Source organism: Jatropha curcas, chromosome 9, assembly GCF_041381405.1.
Source record: "Jatropha curcas cultivar XTBG-Jc1 chromosome 9, XTBG_Jcur_1.0, whole genome shotgun sequence".
In the NCBI taxonomy this organism is placed as follows: domain Eukaryota; kingdom Viridiplantae; phylum Streptophyta; class Magnoliopsida; order Malpighiales; family Euphorbiaceae; genus Jatropha; species Jatropha curcas.
In genome coordinates, this window is record NC_143159.1 from 11,511,446 (window position 1) to 11,522,440 (window position 10,995).

Consider the following 10,995-nt stretch of genomic DNA (forward strand, 5'->3'; position numbering starts at 1 on the left):
TTTTACAAGACATGATACTAATTTTCAAAATGAAATGGGCCCAACTGTGTGCCCTGTACATGCCATGATAAGGATAGACAGAATCAAAATATCCAAATGAGTAGCTACCCTGAAGACTGAGTCTTCCACAGATGAACTGCAGCAGTTGTAAGCTGATTCTCTACGGTCCAGTCTCGAAACCTACGAGTTAAATAAATAACTCGCTGAGCAAATAATGCTCAGTGGATATCTCAATTTAATAAGAAATAAAACAATAAACATATAAGCACACATATCATTATACTTTCATGATTTTACCTGCTGTTCATGATGCTGTATAAATTTTGCAACTTTTATTAAGCATCGTATACTTTATAAATAATAAATCACATAACTGCATGGCTCCATAAGGTTATAGTGAAACCAAAGTGATAAGAAAAACTGTATGAACTGTATGAAACTGGATGAATACTGTATGGCTGGGCTGTTATGGCCCGTATATAAATCATATCCACTCAACAGCCTGTAGCTGGAGTACCAAACTGTATGGGGCGCAGATCTGCTATCCTATGTCGCGACATAGTCTTATCTACGTGGTTTCTGCCTAACCTTAATGGAGCATATTATGTGTATTGTGATAATACAGGAATTATTTAGAAAATATCTAATGAGGAATAATGCATACCATTGATAATGTATAAAGTAACTTGCATGGAAATACTCTAGCTATTGCACCCGCGATGCAATTCTTACTAATGTTTATGTAACTAAATTTTACCATTCAGATTAAGGAAATTCTTAGTTTAAATTAAGTTCACTTAGAAGGTAAAATGCAGTAATAATTTTCGGGTGAATGAATCTACATATGCATTCCAACATCATTTCTAATGTGTTCTTGAAATCTGCCAGACAACCTGTACATGTTTCACAAATCCTATCATAACTCTTTCTGTATACGTCCAATTTAGGTTATTCTAAATTCTATGGTTAGCTAACATCTTAAGGTACAAACTTTTCTTCTATCACATCTCTTAATTACGTTGGCAAGGTAGTCACATATTGAGCTCAAGTAGCAACTGCTAGTCTGCCCTGCTGTTGGTTTCCAGCCTGCCCAGTTTATACTATTTTGGTCATATCTCTCAATTTATAACTCCAATTTAGGTGATTCTACATTCTATGGTTAGCTAACACATTAGGCTACAAATTTGTCTTCTACCACATCTCTTAATTACGTCGGTAAGGTAGTCCAACATTGAGCTCAAGTAGCAACTGTCAGTCTGCCCTGCTGTTGGGTTCCAGCCTGCACAAGTTATACTATTTTGGTCACAGATCTCAATATATAACTCCAATTTAGGTGATTCTGCCTTCTATGGTTAGCTAACACATTAGGCTACAAATTTGTCTTCTACCACATCTCTTAATTACGTTGGTAAGGTAGGCAAATATTTACCGAAATGAGCAACTTCCAGTCCGTCCAGATTGTTGATTTCCAGCCTGCACAGTCTGTACTATTTTGGTCATATCTCTCAATTTATAACTCCAAATTAGGTGATTCAAAAACTCATGGACAGATAAAACATAGAGGAACAAATAACTCTTTTATACCACTTCCTAATTCCATCGTTAAATAGAGTCAAAATCAGGGTGAAGTTACTGGTCAATGGTCCAACAAACTGGGTTCAGCATGAAATCAATATCTACTTCATTCATTCAATTCATACCATGCTTTATCACCATTTACAGACCTCTAATTCAACATTCAGCAATATATGTTTTCATTATCAACACACTACACAAGTTTTCATGCAAGAAAATGTGAAAAACTAAAAGAGATATCAAACCTTCAACCAAAAGAGCTTTAAATCCTCTTCTTAGCTTCCTTTTCTTCCAACTTTGAGTTCCCCTCTCCTATACATAATAACTCTTAGAAATCATCTAAAATATCACAAAAGTATGAAAATCAAGAAGGGCTACTTACTTGGATAGAGTTCTAGGTTGAATTTAGTGTTTAAATCACATGAAAATGGATGGAGAAAGGAAGGAGATGAAGAGAAAGATGAAAGGAGATGAAGAAGACGTTGAAGATGAAGATGAAGAAAATGAAGAAGACAAACTGAAATGGAAGTCTCGTGTAGTCCAAATTTATCTTTGATTGTGTGTTAAAAATTACCAAATAGTACCTATATTTTCCATATGTTACATTTTAATACCTAAACTTTATATTTTAGTGCAAGTAAGTCCTACTCCTTATACTTTGATCTTTTTGTTTCATTCAAGTAAGTCCACTTCTTTTACTTATTTAAGTTACATCCCATTCTACCCCACTCTGGATTTAAATGGCTCGAACCGGGTTCTTGTTCGGCCCAACTCGACTCGACTCTATGCAACGATTCGATTCAGTAGGATGTTACACCTTCGACAGTTGCGTCACGCAGCTGTTCTTAAGAAGAACAGTTGCGTGACGCGACTGTTCGTTAATGAATGAGATCTTGAACAGTTGCGCGACGCGGCTAGAGAGATGCGTGGCGCGACTTCGTGGTCGCGTGACGCATCTGTTCCTGGGGCCACACATGTTGAACAGTTGCGTGTCGCGACTGTAGGGTGGCGTGACGCGGCTGCTAAGGTGCGCTATGCAGCTATGCTTCTGATTGCGTAATTTGGGTAAAGCTGCGTGGCGCGACTTTGTAGACGCGTGACGCGACTGGGAGCTGCGTGACGCAGCTATGGTTCCAACCAAAACTCGAGTCTTTTATTTATCCTGTCATAGAAGAAAATTAACAATTATCAGTCTTATATTTATTGAAATTGAAATTTTCTTATAGGTTAATCTGGGCAAGGCCCGTTCAGGCGGATCGGCTACTGATGCTTCTGCCTTCTGGGATCTGCTGGACCCTCCTATGCGAGCATGGGTTGTCGCTGCAGGTTTTGGGGACTATGCCGCTGGATTGCGCCGCACACAGCCTCGTTTCCCGCCCGCTATGCGATATGCACTGATGGAGCGGTGGAACGACTGCACGCACACTTTCGTGTTTGGGTTTGGAGAGATGACCCTCACTCCCGTGGATTACGCTGCCATTACCGGCTTACGTTCACTGGCCCGGTTCCTCCACTAGATGCTCGATATCAGACGGCTGCCATCGGAGCTCAGCTTGTGCGCTCCTTGCTCGGTGTTACCTTACAGACTCGGTACACCGTGCAGGGATGTATGTCCTACGAGATGGTCTTCCGGTTCTGGGCCGAGAGGATTAGGACCCGGTTGGAGGCTTGGAGGGAGTTGCCGGAGGATGTCCGACCTGCTGCCCCTGCGTATACTCGCGAGGAGAGGGACCAGGCTGCTCGGTCCTTCTTATTCTATATCATTTCATCCCAGCTGCTGTGCACCTCCCAGAATAAGGGAGATCCCGCGGTGCTGGCGTGTCTTCGGGATCTGAGCCAGGTCGGATCCTTCGACTGGGCCACACTTGGTTTGGCTCACCTCTATCACGGTCTGGATGTCTGGACCCGTGGTAGCGGTGAGTCGAACTGGCTATTCATCCGGCCTTTGGAGGTAACACACTTTCTCTCTTGACTTTTTATATCCATCACTCTCAACTGTTCAATTAACTGATGTTATTTTCTGTCTCTGCTACAGGTGTGGGCTTACGAGTACTGCATTTATCCTGGCGGTCCTAGCGGTGACTCACCCGTCGAGTCTAGGAGGATTCCTCGCTACCTGGCCCACTGCCATCACACTTATGCCAGTGGCGAGGATCCGGAGTACTGGCGGAGCTTCCTTAACGATCGGGAGTTGTCCGATGTGAGTGTAGAAAGAATCTCTGAATCTGTAGCTTGTCTCTCTCTTCATTCTGACATACTATCAATGCTGATTTCTTATCATTTTTGCAGCTATCTTTAGAGCCATGGGACTGTGAGGCCTGGAGGACCTATCCGGGCCGGGAGGTGGCTGAGTTGCATACCCGGTCGAGGCTGCTGCTGCGAGGCTACTGGGCCGACCGGTACTTCCTTGGAGAGCGGGTTTTTGACACTCCGATAGCTCCAGCACGACGGAGAGTGCCTCATGCCCCTCCCCGGCATATGTGTCTGCTGGAGGGTTTGACCCGAGAGGACCTGGAGGTAGAGTACAGAGGTTTCTCGGCGAACGATTTCCTGTCCGCCGGTGATTTTCCTGCTTACTTTGCCTCTCGGATGCAGGCTCGACTTCCAGAGGTTCTCGAGTACATTCAGGTAACTCATCTGACCTTCAATCTTCATTCACTGTTACTACTCCTCTTTTTGTCTCAACTTACTGATGTTATTACTTTCTTTGTAACTGAATGCAGGAGCGAAAGACACACAAGACTGCAGCTCATTACCGGGCTGAGGCAGCAGCTGAGGCGGGTGGCGTGGCAGCTCCGACCGGACCAGTCGGTGTTGTACTGGGCGATGTCCCATTTCCGCCAGGTATGGAGGTGGTGTTGGATCCTGGCCTTGGCTTGGGATCTGGCATCATTATTCCTGCAGACCTGCGGCAGGCTCCTCCTCCGGTACAGCTGGATCCTGAGCACACTACACATGTAAGTCATAAGCCGAATGTACAAAGTTAGAAGTATTTTACCTGAATATCCTTTTTAATGGATATATTATTTTTTATTGTTTGTAGGTGCCGGCTCAGAGATACCAGGAGATCTGCCAGCGGTTCGGCTTTGCCCGATCCTACATCGACCGGCTCTACTCCGAGCGACATGAGCTGGTATGAATTTTACATATTTTTACCTTTTTACTTCTTATTATTTTGATGACCTTTCTTACACATGCTTGTCTTTGCAGGAGCTGGAGAACGGGAGGCTACGGAGGCATCAGTCCCGTCAGTCCAGTGCCGTGAGCCGGCTTCAGGCGGAGGTGGAGCGGCTTCGGACGAGGCTAGAGGTTGAGGGCATCCCGCTTGACTCTTCTAATGAGGATGAGGATGGCTCTTCTTCTGACGACGGGCCACCATCGCCACCCCCTCCGACTGTCGCTGGTCCTAGCCGTAGGCGGCGGTAGTCCTGCTGCACGTCTCCTCCATTTTTGGACACTTTAAACATTTTGAATTTTTATTAATTTTCTATTTATTTATTTTTATTTATTTATTTATTTATTTATTTTTTGATTGTACAGTTATATCAGCATCTTATGATATTATTTACATTTTTTTACAACACTTGGTTTTCTCTCTCTGTTTTTTTTTACTTTATCATGTGTGTTTATGTTTTGCAACTGTGAAGTCTTGTTCCTGTAAAAACAAAACACAAACACAATACCAAATACAAAATAGCGATGTACCATTTATTCACAAGAATGGCTCACCTCATCAGCGGTCAGTAAATTGACTTATTGTAAATGAATAAATGAAATAAGATAAAAATAAAATAAAGTAAATAAAGTAATGAACTTAACATGGAACATGATCAAGAATCACTTTCCAAACAGAGAGCATAGCGTAGTACTTACCTGATAGGGCGGTCTACTTAGTGAATACGGACGTAATGGCTCAACTACCCTTTCTCGATTAATGCAATCATAAAGACTCGACTTCCTTGTTGTACGGGTCATCCTTCTTTTTGATCAATGCAAGTTTGAATGCTCACCGACCCGAATGGACTATTCAGGATTGTCCTTTCAACTACCTCTGACAATGATTATTAAATTGAGTGATGGTGATGTTTCGCCCATCGGTTTCTCCATTTTCCTATAAATATAAGTTCCGCTTCACACCTCCTTCCCATCTAGTGTTCAAAGCACGTCGATTTCTTAAGTGATTTTCTTCCATGGCCTTCAAGAGTCAAGTCTCATCTTTCGTCCAATCCATTTCTGGCGACCTATGGCAAGTTTCTCCTTTGGATCAACTAGCCTGGTTAAGATATTTCAAAGACCTGAAACCTAACCATGGCTTCCTGTCTTGGCTCATTTCTCATTTCAATCCGAACACCATGGTTTTTCGGTTTGAAGACTCTGAGGTGACTCCGACCTATGAGGAAATGTGCGCCTTGATGGATCATCATCCTGAGCAAAACAAAACTCCAGCCTTGCCCCCGGGTCCTAGGTATGATCTAGCTGAGATTGCGGCCTTGTGTCCGGTTTATCTCCCTGATGGGATAAACACGGATCAAGGTCTACCTTTGGAACCTTTCTTGAACAAAGTTTTGTCCATCGATCTAGATCTGCCTTGGATCCGAGCTTGTTGCTTCTTGCTACTGAATGTGTATGCCATGAAGAATCGTCAACCCGGAATCGAAGATTTTCGACTTCTGGCCGTTGTTCGTGACATGCAATTGTACCATCGTACCGTCTTCATGATGATCATGGGGGAAACAATTGCTTCTTGCAATTGTACCATCGTACCGTCTTCATGATGCTCTGGATAAATTAAGCCTGATTCCTCCGGTTCCAACTCGCTTGATTCCAACTTATAGACCTGCCGTTTTTCAATCTCGGTCTTGGAGACGCTTCGATTTTGGTGATAACCCTACTATTCGGTGGACCTGTCCTTGGTGGAGGATCAGACTGGTCACTACTGGAAGCATGAACCTCAACTATGTATTGTACGCTAGTCTAGACCGTTCCATGGCCTATTTTCCCGACAGGATTAGTCGTCAATATGGAACAATTCAACGTGTTCCCAGGATCCATAACTTTGAGAGCGGTCAAATAACACTGCATCTGCTGACCAATTTGGCTGACCGTTGGAGAAACCGAAACACCAGGTACCTAGGTGAAGGAGTGATGCAGGACACTGTGACACCTGAGTATGTGAACTGGTTTTTTGCTCCGTGATGATGTTAAGTTCTTGCAAGGATCGGTATCTGATGGTAGCCCTTACTGAAATAAATGTTGTTATTGCTTTCTCTGTCTTCTTTTGAGCTCGAGCTTTGAGCTGCTATTTAATATATCTGCTTTCTTTGAATTAATGAATTCGCTGATTTTGTCTTTATTACTTCCTGCACACATGAACAATGAAAGAAAACAAAACTTTTCTTTCGAAATTATTTGTCGTGTTAGTTATTCGGGCCTCTTGCCCTTGGGTTAATAAATGAAAACTCAATAAAGTAAAAATTATTCTGTAAACACAGGAACTTATGCTTGTGAACAATAAAGAATGAAGTGACTGTTTATAACCTGCACAAATCAACAATAACAAATGTAACTCCTCTATGTATGCATGAACTAATACAAGTGCTAAGGTTTATTCATGGTTTTGTTGATCCTTCTAGGGAAATCGCTGAGAAAATTGTACTCGTTCCTCTGATCAATGTCTTTTTTTTTTATTCAATATTTAAGCAGGACCAATGGCCAAGGCGCTTCACACTAAATGAGTCGATCTTTGTTTAAATAAACAGAGAGGAAGATCTTGCGTTCTTCGACCGTAATACCAGGACAAAAACAAAGATTTTGAAAACCCAAATTCTTTATTAATCTTACTTCTTTTCAACATCATACGGAAGTAAAGAAAGTTTATTCTAATACAATGGTCATTCATTTTAACTACTTGATTTCCTATCCTCCTTCAAGTTAAGTTGATGGCATTGATCAATCAGTCACTAATCTGTCACGAACGCATGGCATGAATTCTGCATTTAAGCTAAGCACCACACGCTAATCCCAAGATTTTACTATTATTTTGCATTTTTTTTTACATGCTCTAACTTTTGCCTAAGCCGCCCTTGCGGGTTTTCAACTTAGCGAGCTCATTTCTTGCCTAAGCCGCCCTTTTCGGGTTTTCAACTTAGCATCATTTTTTTTTTTTTTGAAATCATCATTTCAGACGTAGAATCTTTTCATTTGATCTTGATTGATAATTCGATTGACAGGCTCTCCTTCCATAGTGACTAATTCGACGGCGCCTTTAGGTAGTAGCTTCTGAATTCTGAATGGCCCATGCCAGTTGGGTTTGAATTTCCCACCAGGATGATGTTGGGCCTAATGATCCAATAACCTGATTAACACCAAATCTCCATTCTTTAAACCCTTTGGATGTACCCGCTTGTTGTAGAAACGAGCAATCCTCCTTTTTCTCATCTGATCCTGGAATCGAGCATTCAGTCTTCTTCCGTCTAAGAATGCCAGATCTTCATACCTCTTCTTGACCCATTCCTCCTCGGTCAGACCAGCTTCTACCAAAACCCTGAGAGACTTCTTTTCGAGCTCTACCGGTAACACTGCCTCCATCCTATACACCAATTCAAAGGGAGAAGCTCCATTTACTGCTTTGAAGGTAGTGCGATGCCCCCAGAGCGCGAAAGGAAGTTTCTCGGTCTAGCTTCCATACCTTTCACACATCTTCGACAGGATTCTCTTGATCTCCTTATTTGCAGCTTCTACCGCACCATTAGCCTGAGGGCGATAAGGAGAAGAATGGTGATGCTCAACCTTGTATCTATAAAGCAATTGGCCAACTTCTGCTTGAAAATGAGAACCATTATCTGTAACTATGTGATGAGGAACACCATAGCGACAGAAAATGTTCTGTTCAATAAACTTTGCCATATGCTTGGCCGTTAAAATCCTGTAAGACTGAGCTTCGATCCATCTAGAGAAGTAGTCAACTGCAAGCAATATATACTGATGACCATTGGATGCTGCAGGTGAAATTTTACCGATGACGTCTATGCCCCATGCAGAAAAAGGCCATGAAGGAGTTGTTGGATGGAGTTCAACAGCAGGTAAGTGGCTTCTATTGTCATGATATTGACAAGCTTTGCAACGGCGCACATATTGGACACAATCGCCTTCCATTTTCATCCAAAAATAACCTTGCCTCATGATCTTTCTTGCTAAACTCATACCGCTTAGATGAGTACCACAGACTCCTTCATGAACTTTTCTCATTATGTCCTCTCCTTCTGTCTCACTCACACATCGCAACAACACTCCATCCCAGGTTTTCTTATAGAGTTCACCATCGGCTAGGACGTAGTGTAGCGCCATTTTCCTTAAGACAGCACGGTCTTCTTTCGTCGCATCATCAGAAAAAGTACGGTTTTTCATATACCTCAGAATGTCCGTAAACCAGGGTTCTTCCTCCAGCTCCACCTGATTCACATAATGTTCTTGATAGCACGGGATATTGGCTGTGGTAATGATAAATGGCTTCTTCGAAACTTTGCTTATATCCTGCCATGCCGACGCTAAGTTTGCCAAGGCGTCTGGAATTCTGTTATAGGTTCTTCCTATGTGAGTAAAAGTGATCTTGTCAAATAGTGTTGCCTTTTTCAACAAATACTCAACATAGGGTTTCAATCTTTCTTCTTCTACCTTCCATCTCTCGTTGGCGTGCTCAATAACCAGTAAAGAATCTCCTATTACTTCGACCTCCTTAGCGCCAGTCGCAAGAAGAGCTTCCATTCCCATGATGCACGCTTCATATTCTGCCATGTTGTTAGTGACTGGGAACAATAGTCTCTTGCACATGGTTGTAACTTCGCCATTAGGTGCTTCTATAACAATACCAGCCCCAGCTCCATTTCTGTTGGCTGATCCATCAAAGTATAATCTCCAAGCTCCTGTGTCAATATTCAGCAAATGTTCGTCCGGAAACTCCAATTCCCAAGATTCGTCGTCTGTCACAGGGTTTTCTGCTAGGAATTTCGCCACAGCTCGACCTTTGACCGTCTTTTTCGTTACGAACTCCGCATCCACACTAGACATTTGAATCAACCACTTAGACAACCGTCCCTCTAGAGTAGGCGTCCTTTGCAAATACTTCAATGGATCAATTTTGGAGACAAAAGTGACCTTGAAGGAATCGAAATACAGCCTTAATTTCTTTATCGACCACACTACTGCCATGCATGTCTTCTCAATCAGATTGTATTTCTCTTCGATAGGCAATAGTTTCTTACTGATGTAGTAAATGGCTTTCTCTACTCCGGCGGCATCCGGCTGTACCAACATTGCTCCCACTCCTGCATCTTCTATGGATAGGTACAAGACCAAAGATTCTCCTGGTCTTGGTGAGCTAAGAACTGGTGGATTCATCAAGTACTTCTTTATATGATCAAAGGCTTTCTGGCAATCTTCATTCCACTTGACTGGCTGATTCTTTTTCAGTAATTTGAAAATCGGAGCACAGGTGATGGATAACCTTGAAATGAACCTGCTGATGTACTGAATCTTACCCAGGAAGCTTCTCACCTGCCGTTCTGTTCTTGGTGGCTCCATATCCTGAATGGCTTTTATTTTGTCCGGGTCAACCTCAATCCCGTTAGGTCCCACCACAAAACCTAACAATTTTCCCTTCGTCACTCCAAATACACACTTCTTGGGATTAAGTCTCAAATTGTACTGTTTGACCCGCGCGAAGAACTTCTCCAACATTTCTGCATGTTCTTCTTGTGTTTTTGTCATGATCACCATATCATCTACATACACTTCCAATCCTTTATGGATCATATCATGAAATAACGTAGTAGCCATCCTCTGATATGTTGCCCCGGCATTCTTTAGTCCAAACGGCATCACTCTGTAGCAAAATGTTCCAGAGTCAGTGGTGAAAGCGGTCTTATGCTTATCCACCAAGGCCATCAATATCTGATTATATCCGAAAAACCCATCCATGATAGAATAACATCCCATTCCGGCAGCACTGTCTATCAAAACATCTATGTGTGGGAGTGGAAAGTCATCCTTAGGCGAGGCTTTGTTCAAATCCCTGTAGTCGACACAGACCCTTATCCTGCCATCTTTCTTCAGCACTGGGACTATATTTGCCAACCATTCCGGATAGTGTACCACTTCTAAGAATCCTGCATCCAGCTGCTTCTAGACTTCGGCTTTGATCCTATCCTGCCATTCTGGTCTGACCCTTCTCCTTTTCTGCTTCACTGGCTTAATACTCGGATCAGTAGGGATAAAGTGCTCTGCTATCGATCTGTCGATCCCTGGCATGTCCGCGTAGTTCCAGGCATATACCTCTGAGTTTCTTTTGATACATTCTTGAAGATCTTGTCTGAGCTCAGTTTTAAAGTCTGATCCGATTTCAATTATTTTAGGATCTTCGGC

General features: G+C 42.6%; 1 long non-coding RNA gene across 1 annotated transcript; it reads right to left on the bottom strand.

Moving 5' to 3' along the window:
- Positions 1 to 2,060, bottom strand: LOC149493634 (uncharacterized). The gene is made up of 3 exons (XR_016322392.1): positions 1,958 to 2,060; positions 1,821 to 1,887; positions 1 to 180 (listed from the first exon to the last, which is right to left on the bottom strand). It is a non-coding gene; the product is annotated as an uncharacterized LOC149493634 (long non-coding RNA).
- Positions 2,061 to 10,995: the final 8,935 nt, after the last annotated feature.